The 17,304-nt window shown below is 45.3% G+C and overlaps 1 protein-coding gene across 6 annotated transcripts in view; it reads right to left on the reverse strand.

The window, feature by feature from the left end:
* TNKS1BP1 (tankyrase 1 binding protein 1) overlaps window positions 1-17,304 on the reverse strand; it is a 411,008-nt gene that overhangs the window by 49,918 nt on the left and 343,786 nt on the right. For all 6 annotated transcript variants that reach the window (XM_040320876.1, XM_040320873.1, XM_040320875.1 and 3 more), the window contains one exon: window positions 8,860-8,961. The gene's annotated coding sequence lies outside the window, so the exon portion shown is untranslated. The remainder of the gene's footprint in view (window positions 1-8,859; window positions 8,962-17,304) is intronic.

Below are 17,304 nucleotides of genomic sequence, written 5' to 3' on the forward strand. Positions count from 1 at the left end.
AATAAATACACAACACAGGGTTTTTAAATAATTTATTAGTCAGCTCCGGGGGGGTCTTCTCCGCTCTCCGGGGGGGTCTTCTCCACTCTCCGGGGGGGTGTTCTTCCATCTTCTCCGCTGTCGTCTCGGCGCTCCCCGGTTCTTCTTCCGCTCGCTCTCCGGTGCCTTCTTTGGGGCTGGCCGCTGCTATCTTCTTTTTAGCTTTCTTACTAGCAGCGGCGCAGCCCGCTCTTCTTTGCCGTCTTCTGCCTTCTTCTTTTCTTCTTATGTGGATGCAACGCTTCCTCCCGCTGTAATGCCGGGTGCGCGGCTCACACCGATTTATATAGGCCTCTTATGACGTCACAGTCCCATCATGCTCCCATCGCTTCTATGATGGCTTTTTCCCATCGCAGCATGCCGGCTCGTCGCTGGCTCCCGCGACGGGGCTCGTAGGTGGTCAATCTCGTCGAGAAAAGGAGCGAGATTGACACAATATCGCGGACACCCACAGTAGGTAAAGGCAGGGAGACTCAGGTTTTCGCCTTACCGGGATAAGCCCCCGGGGGCGGTGGGGTCCTTCCTGATGCACGTCGACATCCAAATTTCAATTTGTTTCTGTTTTCAGGAAATGTTTGCATTCATTGGGGTTGGACTAAAAGGCTTTGGGTTGAACACAGAGGTGGTAAAACGCATTGGTAGATGGGAATCTCTGAGATTTCAAAGCTATATTCGCCCCCTTATCTGTTGGGGGATATGTAATGGAGATGTTGGGGGTGAGGGAATGATATTGATGGTTGTTTGTTTGGGTGGTTTACTGTGGTTACGTGGTATACTTATTTTCTCTTTCAGGTGCGGTGCAGGCCTTGGTGTGAATACTGAGCCACTCATATGTTTTCTGGGGGGCAAAGCGGGCTGAGGTTAGGCCGGAAGGCCGGCAACTAGGGTTTACTAGAGAGGAGGCTTGTGTGCGCTGGTTGGGTGTGCCGGAAATGCTCTGGAGTAGGATGGTTCCTGAGGTGCATCGTTTTGCGCGTCTGGACCGGCCACCCAACGTCTTACTGCTGCACGTGGGTGGTAACGATCTGGGGGTTAGGTCGATGCTGGATATCACGAGGGACATCAAGTTTGATGTCCTGCGTCTCAGGATGGCATTCCCGACATGGTCATCGTGTGGTCCGACATGGTGGCTCAGACCACATGGTGATTGGCTAGGTCGTTGGAGGTGATTAATAGGGCACGGAGGAAGATCAATCGAGATGTGGCCAGATTCATGGTAAAGAATGGGGGGTTGGTGGTGCGCCACTTGGAATTGAAGGACACTTGGCAGTACCTTCGGGGGACGGGGGTGCACCTCAATGCAGTCGGGATTGATATGTGGGCTTTGGGGCTGCAGGATGGTATCCAGCAAGCTCTTCGGGTGTGGAGGGGCACCCAAGGGTAAGGTTTTACCCTTGGGCGCTGTGGCGTTTGTTGGTCTCTGCGGATGAAGGATGATACCTCGAAAAGCAGAATTAAGGACCTGTCGTGATATGGGTCCGGTTATTGTGATTCCAGATAACGGAGGTTAGCTGGAGGGATTGGTTATGGAGCACTGCAGTCGCGGGTTGTCTCTGAGCCAGCCGGTCGGCTTGAGGCCTGTCAGCAGAATGAGAGAGACCGCAGTGCAATATATTGTTATATATATGTTATATATATTCTATATGGATGGTGATAGAGGTTTTTCCTGCAGAGACCAACAATAGGTATTGAGAGGTTATAACAGATGTTTTATTATGTTAATTTATAATTATTTTAATAAATAAGGCTGCTACAGCCTATATTTTCCCCAACTTCTGGTGTGGTCTCAATTTAATAAGGTAAAGGTGGGAGGTTGGGTGATATTAACCACTTAAGGACCGCCTCATGTAAATATACGTCAGCAGAATGGCACGGACAGGCACATGCACGTACTTGTACGTCCTCTGCTTGACGTGGGTCGGGGGTCCGATCGGGACCCCCCCCCCCCGTTACATGCGGCGGTCCGGTAAGCTGTAGAAGCGATCCGGGATGAGGGGGGCGGCTGTTCGTTTTCAGCCACCCCCTTTCGATCGCTCTCAGCCAACGCCCCCCCGCCTCTTCCTGTGTTTAGTGTAAACACAGGAAGAGGGAAGTGTGTGATCTCTCCTCGTGGTAGTCATATCGACCATCGCTGCGGAGAGAAGACATCACACAGTAAGTTCCACCAACACCACACTAACATCAGCTCACACAGGCACATTTAATCCCCCCCAGTCACCGCCGATCACCCCCCCCCCCCAGTCTCCTGTAACAGTGTCACTGAATGCAGTGATCATTTATTTTCTGATTACTGCATTTAGTGTCAGTGATACAGAAAAAAGTGTTAGGGCAGCTAGTTTTAGCCCCCTTTAGGTCCAGGGTAGCCCCCTACCCCCCCTAATAAAGGTTTAACCCCTTGATCACCGCCCTAGTTAACCCTTTCACACCCCCTACTGCCAGTGTCACTAAGCGATCGATTTTCTGATCGCTGTATCAGTGTCACTGTTGCCGCTAGGCAGTTAAGTTTTTTTTGAGGTTCGCCGACAGGTTTCTATAGCGTTAGGTACCCCCATAAATAAAGTTTTTTAACCCCTGATTGCCCCCTAGTTAACCCTTTCACCAGTGATCACCGTATAAGTGTTACGGTTGACGCTGGTTAGTTAGTTTGCTGTTTATAGCATCATGGGACCCGCCGTATTTAACCCAATAAAGGTTTAAAACCCCCTGATCGCCAGGCAGGTGATATAAATTAAATTTTAGCGTCAGTCAGTGTCTGCGTCGCCCCAGGTAGCGTTAGGTTAGTGCCAGTACCGCTTACACCAACTCGCAAAGCATACACCCCCCTTAGTGGTATAGTATCTGAACGGATCGATACCTGATCTGATCAGATCTATACTAGCGTACCCAGCAGTTTAGGGTACCCAAAAACGCATTGTTAGCGGAATCAGCCCAGATACCCGCTAGCACCTGCGTTTTCCCACTCTGCCCGGCCCAAACCACCCAAGTGCAGTATCGATCGATCACTGTCACTTCAAAAACACAAGACACATAACTGCAGCGTTCGCAGAGACAGGCCTGATCCCTGCGATCGCTAACAGTTTTTTTCGAAGCGTTTTCTACATTTTCCTTTCTATAGTCAGGTGCTTTTTTTACCTGTGAATCATCACCAGTGTACCGCTAAATTTAGAGCCCAAAATGGCAAAGCGAATGTACACTGGTGAAGAGGCCGTCAGGATTCTGTGCATGACAGATGGTGAAGAAGAGGAGGTCACGCATCTGTCAGAATCAGGCTCAGAATACGAAGCCGTTTACGACAGCGGCTCCATGTCAGATAGCTCGCTAAGGCCAGGCGTACCCGACCCCGTTCTGATGTTGTTGAGCAGCAAGAACCACAGGTCCCTCGTATGGAGCAGAGAGCCAGTACTAGCGCCGCTATTCCTTCTGGTGGATTGGCAAGCACCAGCGGCCTAGTACACCCTGGTCGTTCATCCAGCACTGCAGTAAGACGTGGCGACGTGGCGAGTCCCATATTTGCAGTTCAAGCTGGCGAGGTGGCAAGCACAAGTAGTGTCCCGCTGCCACCAAGAAGAAGACAAAGACAGGCCCGTCGTGCCAATAGTGCCCTTCCTGCAGAATTTGCCTATCCTGATTGGGGTCCCCACCACTTCTGCAGAACCCGTACTTCCCCCATTCACTGGCCAACCCGGTATTCAGGTGGATACAGCGAATTTTATGGCACTTGATTTTTATTCGCTGTATTTCACTGTAATAGTGGACCAGAGTAATTTATATGCTGGTACCTACATCGCCGCTAATCCCCAGTCTCTCCTTGCCAAAGAATGGAAACCTATTGAGGTTTCCGAATTTAAGACCTTTCTGGGCCTTACCCTCAACATGGGCATACACCCATTTCCGTCGTTGCGGATGTATTGGTCCACACATCCAATTGACTATATGCCCGTGTTCTCTGCTCATATGGCCAGGAAACGATACGAGGCGATCCTGCCGTTCCTGCATTTCAGTGACAATGCACTTTGTCGTTCACGTGGAGACCCTGAATTTGACCAGCTCTACAAAATTCTGCCCCTCGTAACCATTTCAAACGAACGTTTTGCAGCCTTGTTTAATCCCCAGCAGGTTGTATGCGTTGATGAGTCCCTCATTAAATTTGCTGGCCGCTTGTCTTTCAGCAGTACATTCCCAACAAGCGTGCCAGATACGGGGTCAAGCTCTATAAGCTCTGTGACAGGCCACAGGCTTACACATGGAGCTTTAGGGTTTACGAGGGCAAAGATAGTCAGGTAGAGCCTGAAGGATGCCCAGAATACATGGGGGAGCGCTGGCAAGATCGTTTGGGTCTTGGTGTCACCCTTATTCGGAAAGGGGGGTACCACTTGTATGTGGACAATTTTTACAGCAGCGTGCCACTTTTTAGTCACTTGTTTGATCAACAGATTGGAGCATTGTGGCACCGTGCGACCTAATCGCCGGGGCTTTCCCCAGAGGCTTGTAGATTCTCATCTAAAGCTGGGGGCGAGAGCCTGCTTCAGATGTAAAAATTTGCTCGCTGTGAAGTGGCGGGACAATAGGAATGTTTTCGTTCTTACCACCCTTCACGCAGACACGACAGTACAAATTCGTTACGGCGACTGGTGTTGTGGAGAAACCCCTCTGTGTCCACGAATATAACCAAAATATGGGAGGGGTGACCTCACGACCAGTTGATGGCGCCGTATCATATTGCCCACAAGACGAGACGCTGGTACAAAAAAGTGTCTCCTACATTTATTTCAATTGGCTCTACTGAATGCTCAAGTCTTATACAGAGCTTCAGGACAGAATGGATCCTTTCTTGCATTCCAGAAGGAGATCATCACAGAACTCCTGTATCCAGGCGGTACTGTACCTCACCATCCCCAACCAAATGCAGTAAGCCGACTGCATGAGAGGCATTTTTTATATGCCCTCGAGAGTATCCCCTACCCAACGAACCCCCCAAAGAAGATGTCGTGTCTGTACCAAGCGTGGATTAGGCGTGACAACCGTTATTTTTGTCCCAAATGTCCTGCCGATCCTGGTCTTTGTATTGGTGAATGTTTTGAACGCTTCCCACACACAAGTTAATTATTAGTGTAGGGTAAAAACATTTCACAGGCTAGGCACACTTACACAGGGTCTCCCAAGATGCCATCGCATTTTGAGAGACCCAAACCTGGAAACCGAAAAGTTTGAACAGTTAAAAAAAAAAAAGTGTTAAAAAAAAACAAAAAAAAAAGGAAAAAATAAAAAAAAACAATAGTTGTCGTTTTATTGTTCTCTCCCTCTCTATTCTCTCTCTATCATTCTTCTCTTTTTTACTGTATTCTATTCTGCAAAGTTTTATTGTTATGTTTTTTCATGCTTGCTTTTCAGTATGTAATTACTTTACTGTTTTCAGGTACGCCATTCAGCTGTTGCGTGGACTTATTTATCTTGACAGCAACAGCGTTTGCTCCCACGATATATAAAGCCGCGACTCCAGTGCTGTAGGAGGTGATTTCACCACCACAGTTAAAAAAAAGAGCATATATGCCGAACCATGGGGGCATTAGGGGCGGAGGAGCGATTTTGCTCCTAATGCTGCGTACATACGGTTGACATTCCTACGGAGGCTTTCCCGTGGAAAAGTCTGACCATGTGTACACGGCATAAAAAAGTCCAACCGTGTGTACGCGTCATAGAAAAGTCCGACCGTGTGTACGCGGCATAACTTTTTTGCGGGAGGATGCCCCCATGCTTCGGCATATATATATATATATATATATATATATATATCTATAAATATATATATATTTTAGGCACACCGATCTTGGTGTGGTCAGATGCTTTGAGGGCAGAGGAAAGATCTAGGGTCTAATACCCCATTTAAAAAAAAAAAAAAGAGTACCTGTCACTAACTATTGCTATCATAAGGATATTTACATTCCCTGAGATAACAAAAAAATGGTAAAAAAAAAAAAAAAATGGAAGGAACAGTTAACAAATAAAATAAAAAAAGCGAAATAAATATATAAAAAAAAAAAAAAAAAAAGCATACCTTGTCCCCCCCTGCTCTTGCAAAGGCGACCGCAAGCGTCGGTCTGGAGTCATATGTAAACAGCAATTGCACCATGCATGTGAGGTATCACCGCAAAAGGCAGATCGAGGGCAGTCATTTAGCAGTAGACCTACCTCTTAAATCTAATGTGGTAACCTGTAAAGGCTTTAAAAGGCTTTAAAAAATGTATGTAGTTTGTCACCACTGCGCGTTTGTGCGCAATTTTAAAAGTATGTCGTGTTTGGTATCCATGTACTCGGCCTAAGATCATCATTTTTATTTCAACAATAATTTGGGCAATATAGTGTGTTTTAGTGCTTTAAATATATTGTATTTTTTCCCCAAAAAATGCGTTTGAAAAAAACGCTGCGCAAATACAATGTGGAAAAAAAAAATTGCAACACCCACCATTTTAATCTGTAGGGGCCTTTGCTTTAAAAAAATATACTAATGTTTGGGGTTCAACTTAACTTTCTTGCAAAAAATAATATGTTTTTATGTAAACAACAGTGTCAGAAAGGGCTTTTTCTTCAAGTGGTTAGAAGAGTGGGTGATGTGTGACATAAGCTTCTAAATGTTGTGCATAAAATGCCAGGACAATTCAAAACCCCCCAAAATGACCCCATTTTGGAAAGTAGACACCCCAAGCTATTTGCTGAGAGGCATCTCAAGTCCATGGAATATTTTAGATTTGACCCAAGTTGCGGAAAAATAAATATATATATATATATATATATATATAATATATATAATATATATATATATATTTTTTTTTGCGCAAAGTTGTCACTAAATGATATATTGCTCAAACATGCCATGGGCATATGTGAAATTACACCCCAAAATACATTCTGCTGCTTCTCCTGAGTACGGGGATACCACATGTGTGAGACTTTTTGGGAGCCTAGCCGTGAACGGGACCCCAAAAACCAATCACCGCCTTCAAGGCATTCTAAGGTGTAAATTTTGATTTCAGCTAGGCTCCCAAAAAGTCCCACACATGTCCCGTATCCCCGTACTCAGGAGAAGCAGCAGAATTGTATTTTGGGTGTAATTCCACATATTTTTTTTTTTGGTCATTATTCATTGGGCCATAAAATTAAATATTCCATGGACTCAACATGCCTCTCAGCAAATAGCTTGGGGTGTCTTCTTTCGAAAATGGGGTCATTTGGGGGGGGTTGTGTGACATCTTGGCATTTTATGGCCTTCAAAACTGTGATAGGTAGTGATAGGTAGTGAGGAGTGAAATCAAAAATTTATGCCCTTAGAAATCTTGAAGGCGGTGCTTTGTTATTCGGGGCCCCGTATGCGGCTAGGCTCACAATAAGTCCCACACTGTGGTATCCCCGTACTCAGGAGAAGCAGCAGAATGTATTTTGGGGTGCAATTCCACATATAACTATGGCATGTGTGAGCAATATATCATTTAGTGACAACTTTGTGCAAAATAAATCAGTTTGTCATATTCCCGCAACTTGTGTCAAAATATAAAGTATTCCATGGACTCGACATGCCTCTCAAGCAAATAGCTTGGGGTAATCTACTTTCCAAATTGGGTCATTTGGGGGGGTTTTGTGCTATTTTGGCATTTTATGGCCTTCGAAACTGTGATAGGTAGTGTGGAGTGAAATCAAAAATTTGCGCCCTTAGAAATGCTGAAGGCGGGTGCTTGGTTTTTGGGGCCCCGTACGCGGCTAGGGCTCCCAAAAAGTCCCACACATGTGGTATCCCCCGTACTCAGGAGCAGCAGCAGAATGTATTTTTGGGTGCAATTCCACATATAACCATGGCATGTGTGAGAAATATATCATTTAGTGACAACTTTTTGTAATTTTTTTTTTTTTGTCATTATTCAATCACTTGGGACCAAAAAAAAAAAATATTCAATGGACTCAACATGCCTCTCAGCAGTTTCCTTGGGGTGTTCAACTTTCCAAATGTGGTCATTTGGGGGGTTTTGTACTGCCTTGCCATTTTAGCACCTCAAGAAATGAGATAGGCAGTCATAAAATAAAAGCTGTGTAAATTCCAGAAAATGTACCTAGTTTGTAGACGCTATAATATTTGCGAAAACCAAAAATATACGCTTATTGCGATTTTTTTTTACCTAAAGACATGTTGGCTGAATAAAATTGGGCCTAAAGGATTGACTAAAATTTAGTTTATTCGATATTTTTTACTTTTTTGTTATAAGAAAAATCATTTTTTTTTCAAAATTTTCGGTCTTTTTTCCAGATATATCGCAAAAAATAAAAATTGCAGAGGCAATCAAATACCATCAAAAGAAAGCTCTATTTGTGGGAAGAAAAGGACGTAAATTTTGTTTCGGTACAACATTGCATGACCGCGCAATTACCAGTTAAAGCAGCGCAGTGACAAATTGTAAAAATACCTTGGGTCTTTAGGCAGCGTATTGGTCCGGGGCTTAAGTGGTTAAAAAAGGGTTGTTTAAAAGGAAGTGCATCTGTTATACAATAGTCATAAGCTACCAGCTACATCCAGCTGCCACAACCATTAAGAAGGGGGCCCATTTTAAAAGCTGTTCTTAGCAACTTAGTTTATTTCACTATAAATACAGTGTGGTTTCAGTTTACGGTATGGTATTGTGTAATTACCATTTAAGAAACACAGGCTTATAACAACACAAAACAGCATCTACACCACTTGTTTAAAATTCAGCAGCATAAACGTTATCTGTTGCCCTCAGTGCATTCCTAATAGTGTGTTACTGTCTACACACAGCTGTAAATGCCCCGTCTTACCTTGAAGACTCTGTTTTTTTCTTTTCCAGGTGATTTTGACTCTTCTGCCTCTCGTCTAACCGTTTCATCCTCAGTAGTTTTGATGCGAGTTTTTAACCGACCCTGTGTATAGTTTTTTGTATAGTTATTCTTCTTCTGTTTACATGCTTATTCTGTTCACATCCATGCATAGTTAAAGCAAATCTCAATGATTGTAAATATTAACGTTCTTTAAAACATGTACTGAGAAAAATTTTGAAAGTCATTGTTGAACTGTCATTGTTGAAAGTCACTGTTGAAAAATGCAAGTTGATTGGCAAACATGTGGATTCTTTGCTTTTAATATTTTCTAAGTGACAAACAGAGCTTTGAATTCAACCACACCACATTTACCCTGCATCCCTCTTTTGGTCATTGAGGTGCAGTTGCATTACACACGATCGGATTTTCTGATGGAATCAAATCCGATGGATTTTTTCGTCGGAAATCAGATGAAGCTGACTTTCATCAGACAAAACGCGGTGACATAAAAACAGCCAAAAAAAATGAAGTTCATGCTTGCGAGCATGCGTTGACTTGATTCTGAGCATCATGGATTTTCTCAGAGTTCTACACAGACGATCGAAATTTCCTATCGTTTTTTTTTTATTCATAGGAAAAATTTAAAACATGTTCATATTTTTTTACACCAATGGAAAAAAGACTGATGGGGCCCACACACGATCGTTTTGTCAGATGAAAACAGGTCCATCGGTCTTTTTTCATCGGACAAACCGATCGCGTGTACACGGCTTTAGACAGTTGTCATGTGAGCAAGTGCTATTAGAAGATCTCTGCTCTATTCCTGTTTCTGGTGGCAGCTCAAATTGTTGGATTGCTCTTACTTTCATTTGCAGTGACACTAGTAGTCAGGACAATTAGAGAGTCCTAATGGGGACACAGACCACAATAAAATCATCAATTCAAATCCCTTAGCAATCTATCCTAATCTAAAATAATAAATTCCGTTGGTCATACTTTGACCTTATCTGTCCTTACTCAAAAGCTCTAGGCTCCTCACACACTTACTTGATAGCGTTTTCATTCGCCTCCTTTTAAGGCCAATTTTTTCACTTTCTCAAAAATCAGACATCATTTTTTTACTTTTAGCTGCTGGAGGCATCTAATTAGAAGCACACATTTTCTCTCCCCAGTCCTAATCTATCACTCTTGCCCTTCCATGTGTCATTAGTCTTGCAAATGCAAACTGCTGTAAAACCTGATGTAGCTTAATCAGGGAGCTCCTCACAAATTTACTTACCAGGAGTAGTTTTCCTGGTCGATTGATAGAGATTCATTGATTTCTCCCTAAGTTTGGCCTTGTTGTACCTTTCTCTTCTACAACTAGGTGTCCGGGGACTTGGTGGTACTACTGTATATATAGTGCCTTGCGAAAGTATTCGGCCCCCTTGAACTTTGCGACCTTTTGCCACATTTCAGGCTTCAAACATAAAGATAAAAAACTGTATTTTTTTTTGAAGAATCAACAACAAGTGGGACACTATCATGAAGTGGAACGAAATTTATTGGATATTTCAAACTTTTTAAAAAAACGAAAAAATTAGGCGTGCAAAATTATTCAGCCCCCTTAAGTTAATACTTTGTAGCGCCACCTTTTGCTGCGATTACAGCTGTAAGTCGCTTGGGGTATGTCTCTATCAGTTCTGCACATCGAGAGACATTTTTGCCCATTCCTCCTTGCAAAACAGCTCAAGCTCAGTGAGGTTGGATGGAGAGCGTTTGTGAACAGCAGTTTTCAGTTCTTTCCACAGATTCTCGATTGGATTCAGGTCTGGACTTTGACTTGGCCATTCTAACACCTGGATATGTTTATTTGTGAACCGTTCCATTGTAGATTTTGCTTTATGTTTTGGATCATTGTCTTGTTGGAAGACAAATCTCCGTCCCAGTCTCAGGTCTTTTGCAGACTCCATCAGGTTTTCTTACAGAATGGTCCTGTATTTGGCTCCATCCATCTTCCCATCAATTTTAACCATCTTCCCTGTCCCTGATGAAGAAAATCAGGCCCAAACCATGATGCTGCCACCACCATGTTTGACAGTGGGGATGGTGTGTTCAGGGTGATGAGCTGTGTTGCTTTTACGCCAAACATAACGTGTTGCATTGTTGCCAAAAGATTTTGGTTTCATCTGACCAGAGCACCTTCTTCCACATGTTTGGTGCGTCTCCCAGGTGGCTTGTGGCAAAACTTTTTTTTTAACTAGAAAATCCAAGTTTATTGAGATGTTGCCAAGTTACATGTAAATACATTTCAATGGACCAACAGTGTCCCTTTAGGCGAAAAAAGCATGATACAGTATTACAATATTAACCAGTCTAGGTTTGGACTTGTACACTTTCAATCACACATGCGCATACCACACCCTTCACTAATGTCTGTCGAGGGAGGAGAACATAAACAAAAAAAAAACACAGAAAAAAAATTATACACAGAAATAGAGAAAAAAAAACAGCAAATATACAGCATCCCGGCCCACCATTAGACAGAAAGCAATCTATTCCCTGCCTATTTATACCAGCTTGTTGGCACTCCTGCCCCTCAGGCCCTCCTCACCCGCAGCCACAGGCCACCGCCCACTTGACTCAGACTGTGCAGGTTTCACCATCTTCCAACCACCTGTCCCATATGCTGGAGAATTTCTGTGGCCTACCCCTGTGGAGATAAATCAACTTTCTATACGACAGAGTGGCATTAATCTCCCTTTTCCAGTCCCTTAGTGACGGGGCTCTCTTCTGCATCCAGGCCTTAGCCACTACTTTCCTAGCCAAAAATAGCGTCTCAGAAATGAATATGGCCTGGTATTTATCCACTTCTATATCCGGTATTAACCCCAAAAGACATAGTTTCGGGTCCATACCAACTGGGGATCCCATGTTGTCATGTAGGAACCGTGTCACCTGAAGCCAGAATGCCTGTATATCTGGGCAATGCCATAGCAAATGATAAAAGGAGCCCGTGTCCAATTCGCACATGGGGCACATGGGACTTCTTGTGGGTTGAAACTTTGCCAACCTAGCGGGTGTAAGATACGCTTGGTGAACGATATATAGTTGCGTTAGTCTGTCCGAGAGTTTAGGTGAGGCTGTCTTAACTCCCTCCAGAATTTCGTTCCAGTCTTCATCTTCGATAGGCCCCACATCCTGCTCCCACTTAACCTTTGCCAACTGTGACACCCTGACTACCTTTCTGTGACGGATAGTGTAGTACATATTTGAGATAAGTTTGGTCGATTCCGACCCAAACAAGATGCTTAATATCTGTGGAGACTGTAAGTCTACCGTTATAGAGGACAGCTGTTTTTGGAGCGCGTGTCTAAGCTGCAGGTATCTGAACATGAACTGTGGCGGGAGCGCAAATTCTTCTCTCAATACTTCAAAGGACTTAACTCCAGCCTCTGTTAGAACCTGTGATAGGAAGATTACCCCGTATACCGCCCACAGCCGTGGATCCGGCACTGTGTCCAGTTCCGGCAGGCAACCATTATTCCACAGCGGAGTGTGAGAGTGGACATGGGATCTATCCTGTCTCTTAATGGCTATGTCCCATATTTTTTGGTGGTGAACCAGCATCTCCGCTCCGAACCTCGATGACTTACACCCTCCGTGCCCCCTCCTGAACACTGCCTGTATGGATGTATGCAACGGGCTGCCCGGTTTATTGCAGACCAACGCCCTATACCTCTGTGACTCTGACTTATTGTAATGATACAGGTGGGATAGCTGGGATGCTACATAATAATCCTGCATATCTGGTAAAGAGCACCCCCCCTCCAGGGTAGGGTTTTTGAGTATATGCCACGCCAGCTTATGCCTCCCAGACCCCCAGACAAAAGAATTTAGAATAGCTTCCATCTGCTTGAATATTTTCAACGGTATATACAGGGGGGCATGCCAAACCATATATAAAATTTTGGGCAGAAGGATCATTTTCACTAAGTTAATTCTACCTATTACCCCCAGTGGCAGCCTCGCCCAGGCCTGAGTCCTAGATTTGATAATGGTAAACAGGGGTTCTACGTTTAGAGGGACATAGTCCCCTAGGCTTCGTGTAACTTTTACGCCCAAATATTTAATCTCTCCCACTCTCTGTAGGGGTAGCTCCGGGATCACCACTGGTGGAGGAAACTGATCCAGAGGGAGGATCCGGGATTTGTCCCAGTTTATTTTTAAACCTGAGTATCTCCCTGCCTCCTCTATGATTTTTAGCGCCGCCTGTAGCGAGGGGCCCTGATCCGCCAAGTACAGAACCGTGTCGTCCGCATATAGACCTATTTTGTCCCAAGTATCCCCTTTTCTAAGGCCAATCACTTCTGTGCTCGTTCTAATGGCGATAGCCAAAGGTTCTGCCGCCAGAGCATACAATAACGGTGACAGTGGGCACCCCTGTCTAGTACCGCGCTCCAAAGAAATCTGGTCAGATAGCCACCCTGTCAGGACCTGGATTCGAACCTGGGACCTCAGCTGTGTCTGGCAGTGAACCTCCTCACTGAGCTATCTGGGATGCTGGATAGCTCCCTGTCTGATCTGCTGGACAAACCCATCTGATCCATTGAACATTCCTGCCTTGTGTCTTGATTGTCTTGAACCTTGAACCCCTTGCTCCTCCCACCAACTTCCTGATATAAGCCATGTCTCTGCACTTCCTCCTTGCCAGAATATTGTGCTATCTCCAGCCTGTATCTCGCTCCTGTCTTCTCTGCTGCCGTCCATATTTGCTACTGCTCGTTATCGACCCTTGGCTTGTTATCGACTACGCTTCTGCCTGATCCCAACCTACAAATACTCGTTATCGACCCTTGGCTTGTTATCGACTACGCTTCTGCCTGATCCCAATCTACAAATACTCATTACCGACCTTTTGGCTTGTTTACCGACCACGCTTCTGTTTGATCCTTACCTGCTTATCTGCTATTGTACCCCGGCTTTCTCACCTCCTGGTGGGGCAATCCTGAGGACCGCGACCTGGCGCTAACACGCAGCAAAATCCATCTCCACCTTCAGGAGCTCTGGTGAATACTGGTTAGCGCTTAGATTCCGCACCTCAGGTGACCCCGTGTCATCAGCCAGGGTGACCTGCTCAGCTGCTATAGCTACTGGCCTCTGAGCCTGACCCCAGACCGTGACAGAATATTCTGGCCCAAAACATGGAGGCCGTTGTAGCAGCTGCTGTAGCCCCTCTCAGAATGCAAATCGGTGAGTTGCAGACGTATGCTGTTAACTCCCAGGAAAAGATTTCAGAGTTACAAATTGAACTGAAAGCGCTACAGGAGGAAATCCTTGATCTGAATAAACAATTGCGTGACTTTCGTGCCCGAGATACTGCTGCTGTAGATTCTAATGCACGAATGCCCCTACCACTTAAGTTTAACGGAGACCGCCGCAATTATAGAGGGTTCCTTAATCAATGTCGTATATACTTTCAGATGCAACCTGCTGCATTTACTTCTGAAAGGAAAAAGGTGCTGTTTATTATCAACCTCCTGACTGAGGAAGCTTTAGCCTGGGCCTCCCCTTATGTGGAGAAAGATGATGTCGTCCTGGATGATTTCAATTCTTTTGTGACTGCGATGAACCAAGTTTTTGATGATCCTAACCGCTGCGCTACTGCTGAGGCTAAATTGCACAATTTACGGCAGGGTAGACGCTCTGTTGCAGAGTACACAACTGAATTTTGACGCTGGATGTCAGATACCAATTGGAATCCAGCAGCACAAATAGTCAGTTCCGTCAAGGACTCTCGGAACAAGTAAAAGATGAGCTTGCCAGAGTAGAAAGTCCTGACGACCTCGAGGCTTTCATTAAATTATGTATTCGAATTGATCAGAGACTTACTGAAAGGAGAAAGGAGAGACTGGGAATCTTAGGCAGTAATGGTGGCATGCGTTTTTCTACTACTCAGTATTCGCCTAAGGGTCCAAGAGTTTTTCCTGATTCTGACGCTCCTGAACCTATGCAGGTGGATGCTATTAAAAGGTCTATTACTACTCAGGAGAAAGATAGACGACGTTCAGAGAACTTATGTCTGTATTGTGGAGACTCCGGACATTATGCAGTTAATTGTCCCAATAAGTTTAAAAGAACAATTGCAGCAACGGATGTTACAGTATCTGAACAAATAAACTTAATTTCTCAGTCCGTCTCACCTTTGATTCAGGAAGCAAATAAAGTTAATTCCGTATCAACTCATTTTGTTATCCCAATAAGGCTTATCGTTGAAAGCAATGAAATACCTTGCTCTGCTATGCTGGACTCAGGGGCCGGGGGAAACTTCATGGACATAGAATTTGCCCAAAGTAATAACATTCTAATAAGAAATAAACTCGCCCCTATTAATATGGAAACTGTGGATGGCTCACCTTTGTCTTCAGGACCAGTTACCCACGAGACCATCCCACTGAAGCTCTTAATTGAGACTGACCATCAGGAGACCATCAGCTTTGAGCTGATCACATCACCCAAATTCCCTATTATCCTAGGCATTCCTTGGTTCTCTATCCATAATCCCTCCATCAACTGGGAGACACGTTCTTTAAGCTTTACATCTGACCACTGCAAAAGACATTGCAAAGAATCTTATCAAATAAGCCCTTCACCAACCCAGGATTTACAAGCAGCTTTGGCAACCATTAAGTCATACGACAAGCTACCTCCACAATATCTTGAGTTTCGGGACGTTTGTGATAAAAAGGGTGCAGATCAGCTGCCTCCTCATCGCTCTTATGATTGTCCCATTGAATTGCTTCCAGGGGCAGAAATACCATTTGGGCGCCTTTTATTCTTTATCAGAACCTGAACTGAAGGTGCTTAAAGAGTGGATTAATGAGAATCTAGAGAAGGGTTTTATCAGACACTCAACCTCTCCTGCTGGGGCAGCCTTATTCTTTGTGGTAAAGAAGGACTCCACCCTGCGTCCGTGTATTGACTACAGAGATTTAAATAGGATCACAATTAAGAATCGCTATCCACTCCCGCTCATTCCAGAAATGCTTGAGAGACTCCGCTCCGCCAAACTCTTTACCAAATTAGATTTACGGGGGGCATACAACCTTGTCCGCATTCGTCCCGGGGATGAATATAAAACTGCTTTCAGAACCAGATATGGACATTTTGAGTCTTTGGTCATGCCCTTTGGGCTTTGCAATGCTCCCGCAACTTTTCAACATTTTATTAACCTTTTGCCGACCGCGCCATAGCAGAAATACTGCTACAGCGCAGCCGGGTTATTGTGACAGGACGTCCATGGGACGTCCTCGTACACCTCCGTGTCTCGCGCGCATCCTGCGACGCGCTCGCGGGAGTGTGTGTGCTTGCCGGGTCCAGGAGACCCGGCGCAACAGAGATCGCGGTGAAGAGCCAATGAAAGCGGCTCTTCACCACCTGATCGCTCCCTCCAATGAGGGAGCGATCAATAAACAGTAACAGTAAACAAAAACAGGTCACTCAAAGGTCTCCTTCTCTTCTCTCCTCACCCTGTTACAGAGTGTGAGGAGAGAAGACATTTTAAAGTGAGTGTCGTTTTTTTCTTGTGCCCAGCAGTGCCTAGCAGTGCTCATCTGTGCCACACAGTACCCATCTGTGCCACACAGTACCCATCTGTGCCCTTACAGTACCCATCTGTGCCCCTACAGTGCCACTTCAGTCCCCACCAGTGCCAATACAGTCCCCACCAGTGCCAATACAGTCTCCACCAGTGCCAATACAGTCCCCACCAGTGCCACCTCTGCCACTTCAGTGCCACCTCTGCCACTTCAGTGCCCATTGGTGCTGCTAGTGTCCATAAGTGCCACTACAGTGTCCGTCAGTGCCACTACCGTGCCCAGTGCCACTACAGTGCTTATCGGTGCTGCCAGTGTCCATCAGTGCCACACCAGTGCCCAGTGCCACTACAGTACTCATCAGTGCCAATCAGTGCACCACCAGTGCCACTACAGTGCTCAGTGCCGTCAGTGCTCCATCAGTGCCACTACAGTGCTCATCTGTGCCGCCAGTGTCTGTCAGTGCTCATCAGTGCTACACCAGTGCTCATCTGTGCCACCAGTGTCCGTCAGTGCACCATCAGTGCCACTACAGTGCCCATTTGTGCCACCAGTGCTCCATCAGTGCCACCAGTGCTCCGTCAGTGCCACTACCGTGCCCAGTGTCACTACAGTGCCCATCGGTGCCATCAGTGCCCAGTGCCACATTAGTGCCATCAGTACCACATCAGCGCCACTATAGTGCTCATCTACACCACTACAGCGCTCATCAGTGCCACTAGAGTGCCCAATAGTGCCCATAAGTGAGTGCTCATCAGTGGATCCTCATCACCGCCGCCTTATCAGTGCATATCAGTGGCAGATAATCAGTGCACCCTCATCAGTTCCCATCAGTGCACCCTCAGTACCCATCAGTGCACACTCATTAGAC

Source organism: Rana temporaria, chromosome 8 (genome assembly GCF_905171775.1).
Source record: "Rana temporaria chromosome 8, aRanTem1.1, whole genome shotgun sequence".
NCBI classification, from domain to species: Eukaryota; Metazoa; Chordata; class Amphibia; order Anura; family Ranidae; genus Rana; species Rana temporaria.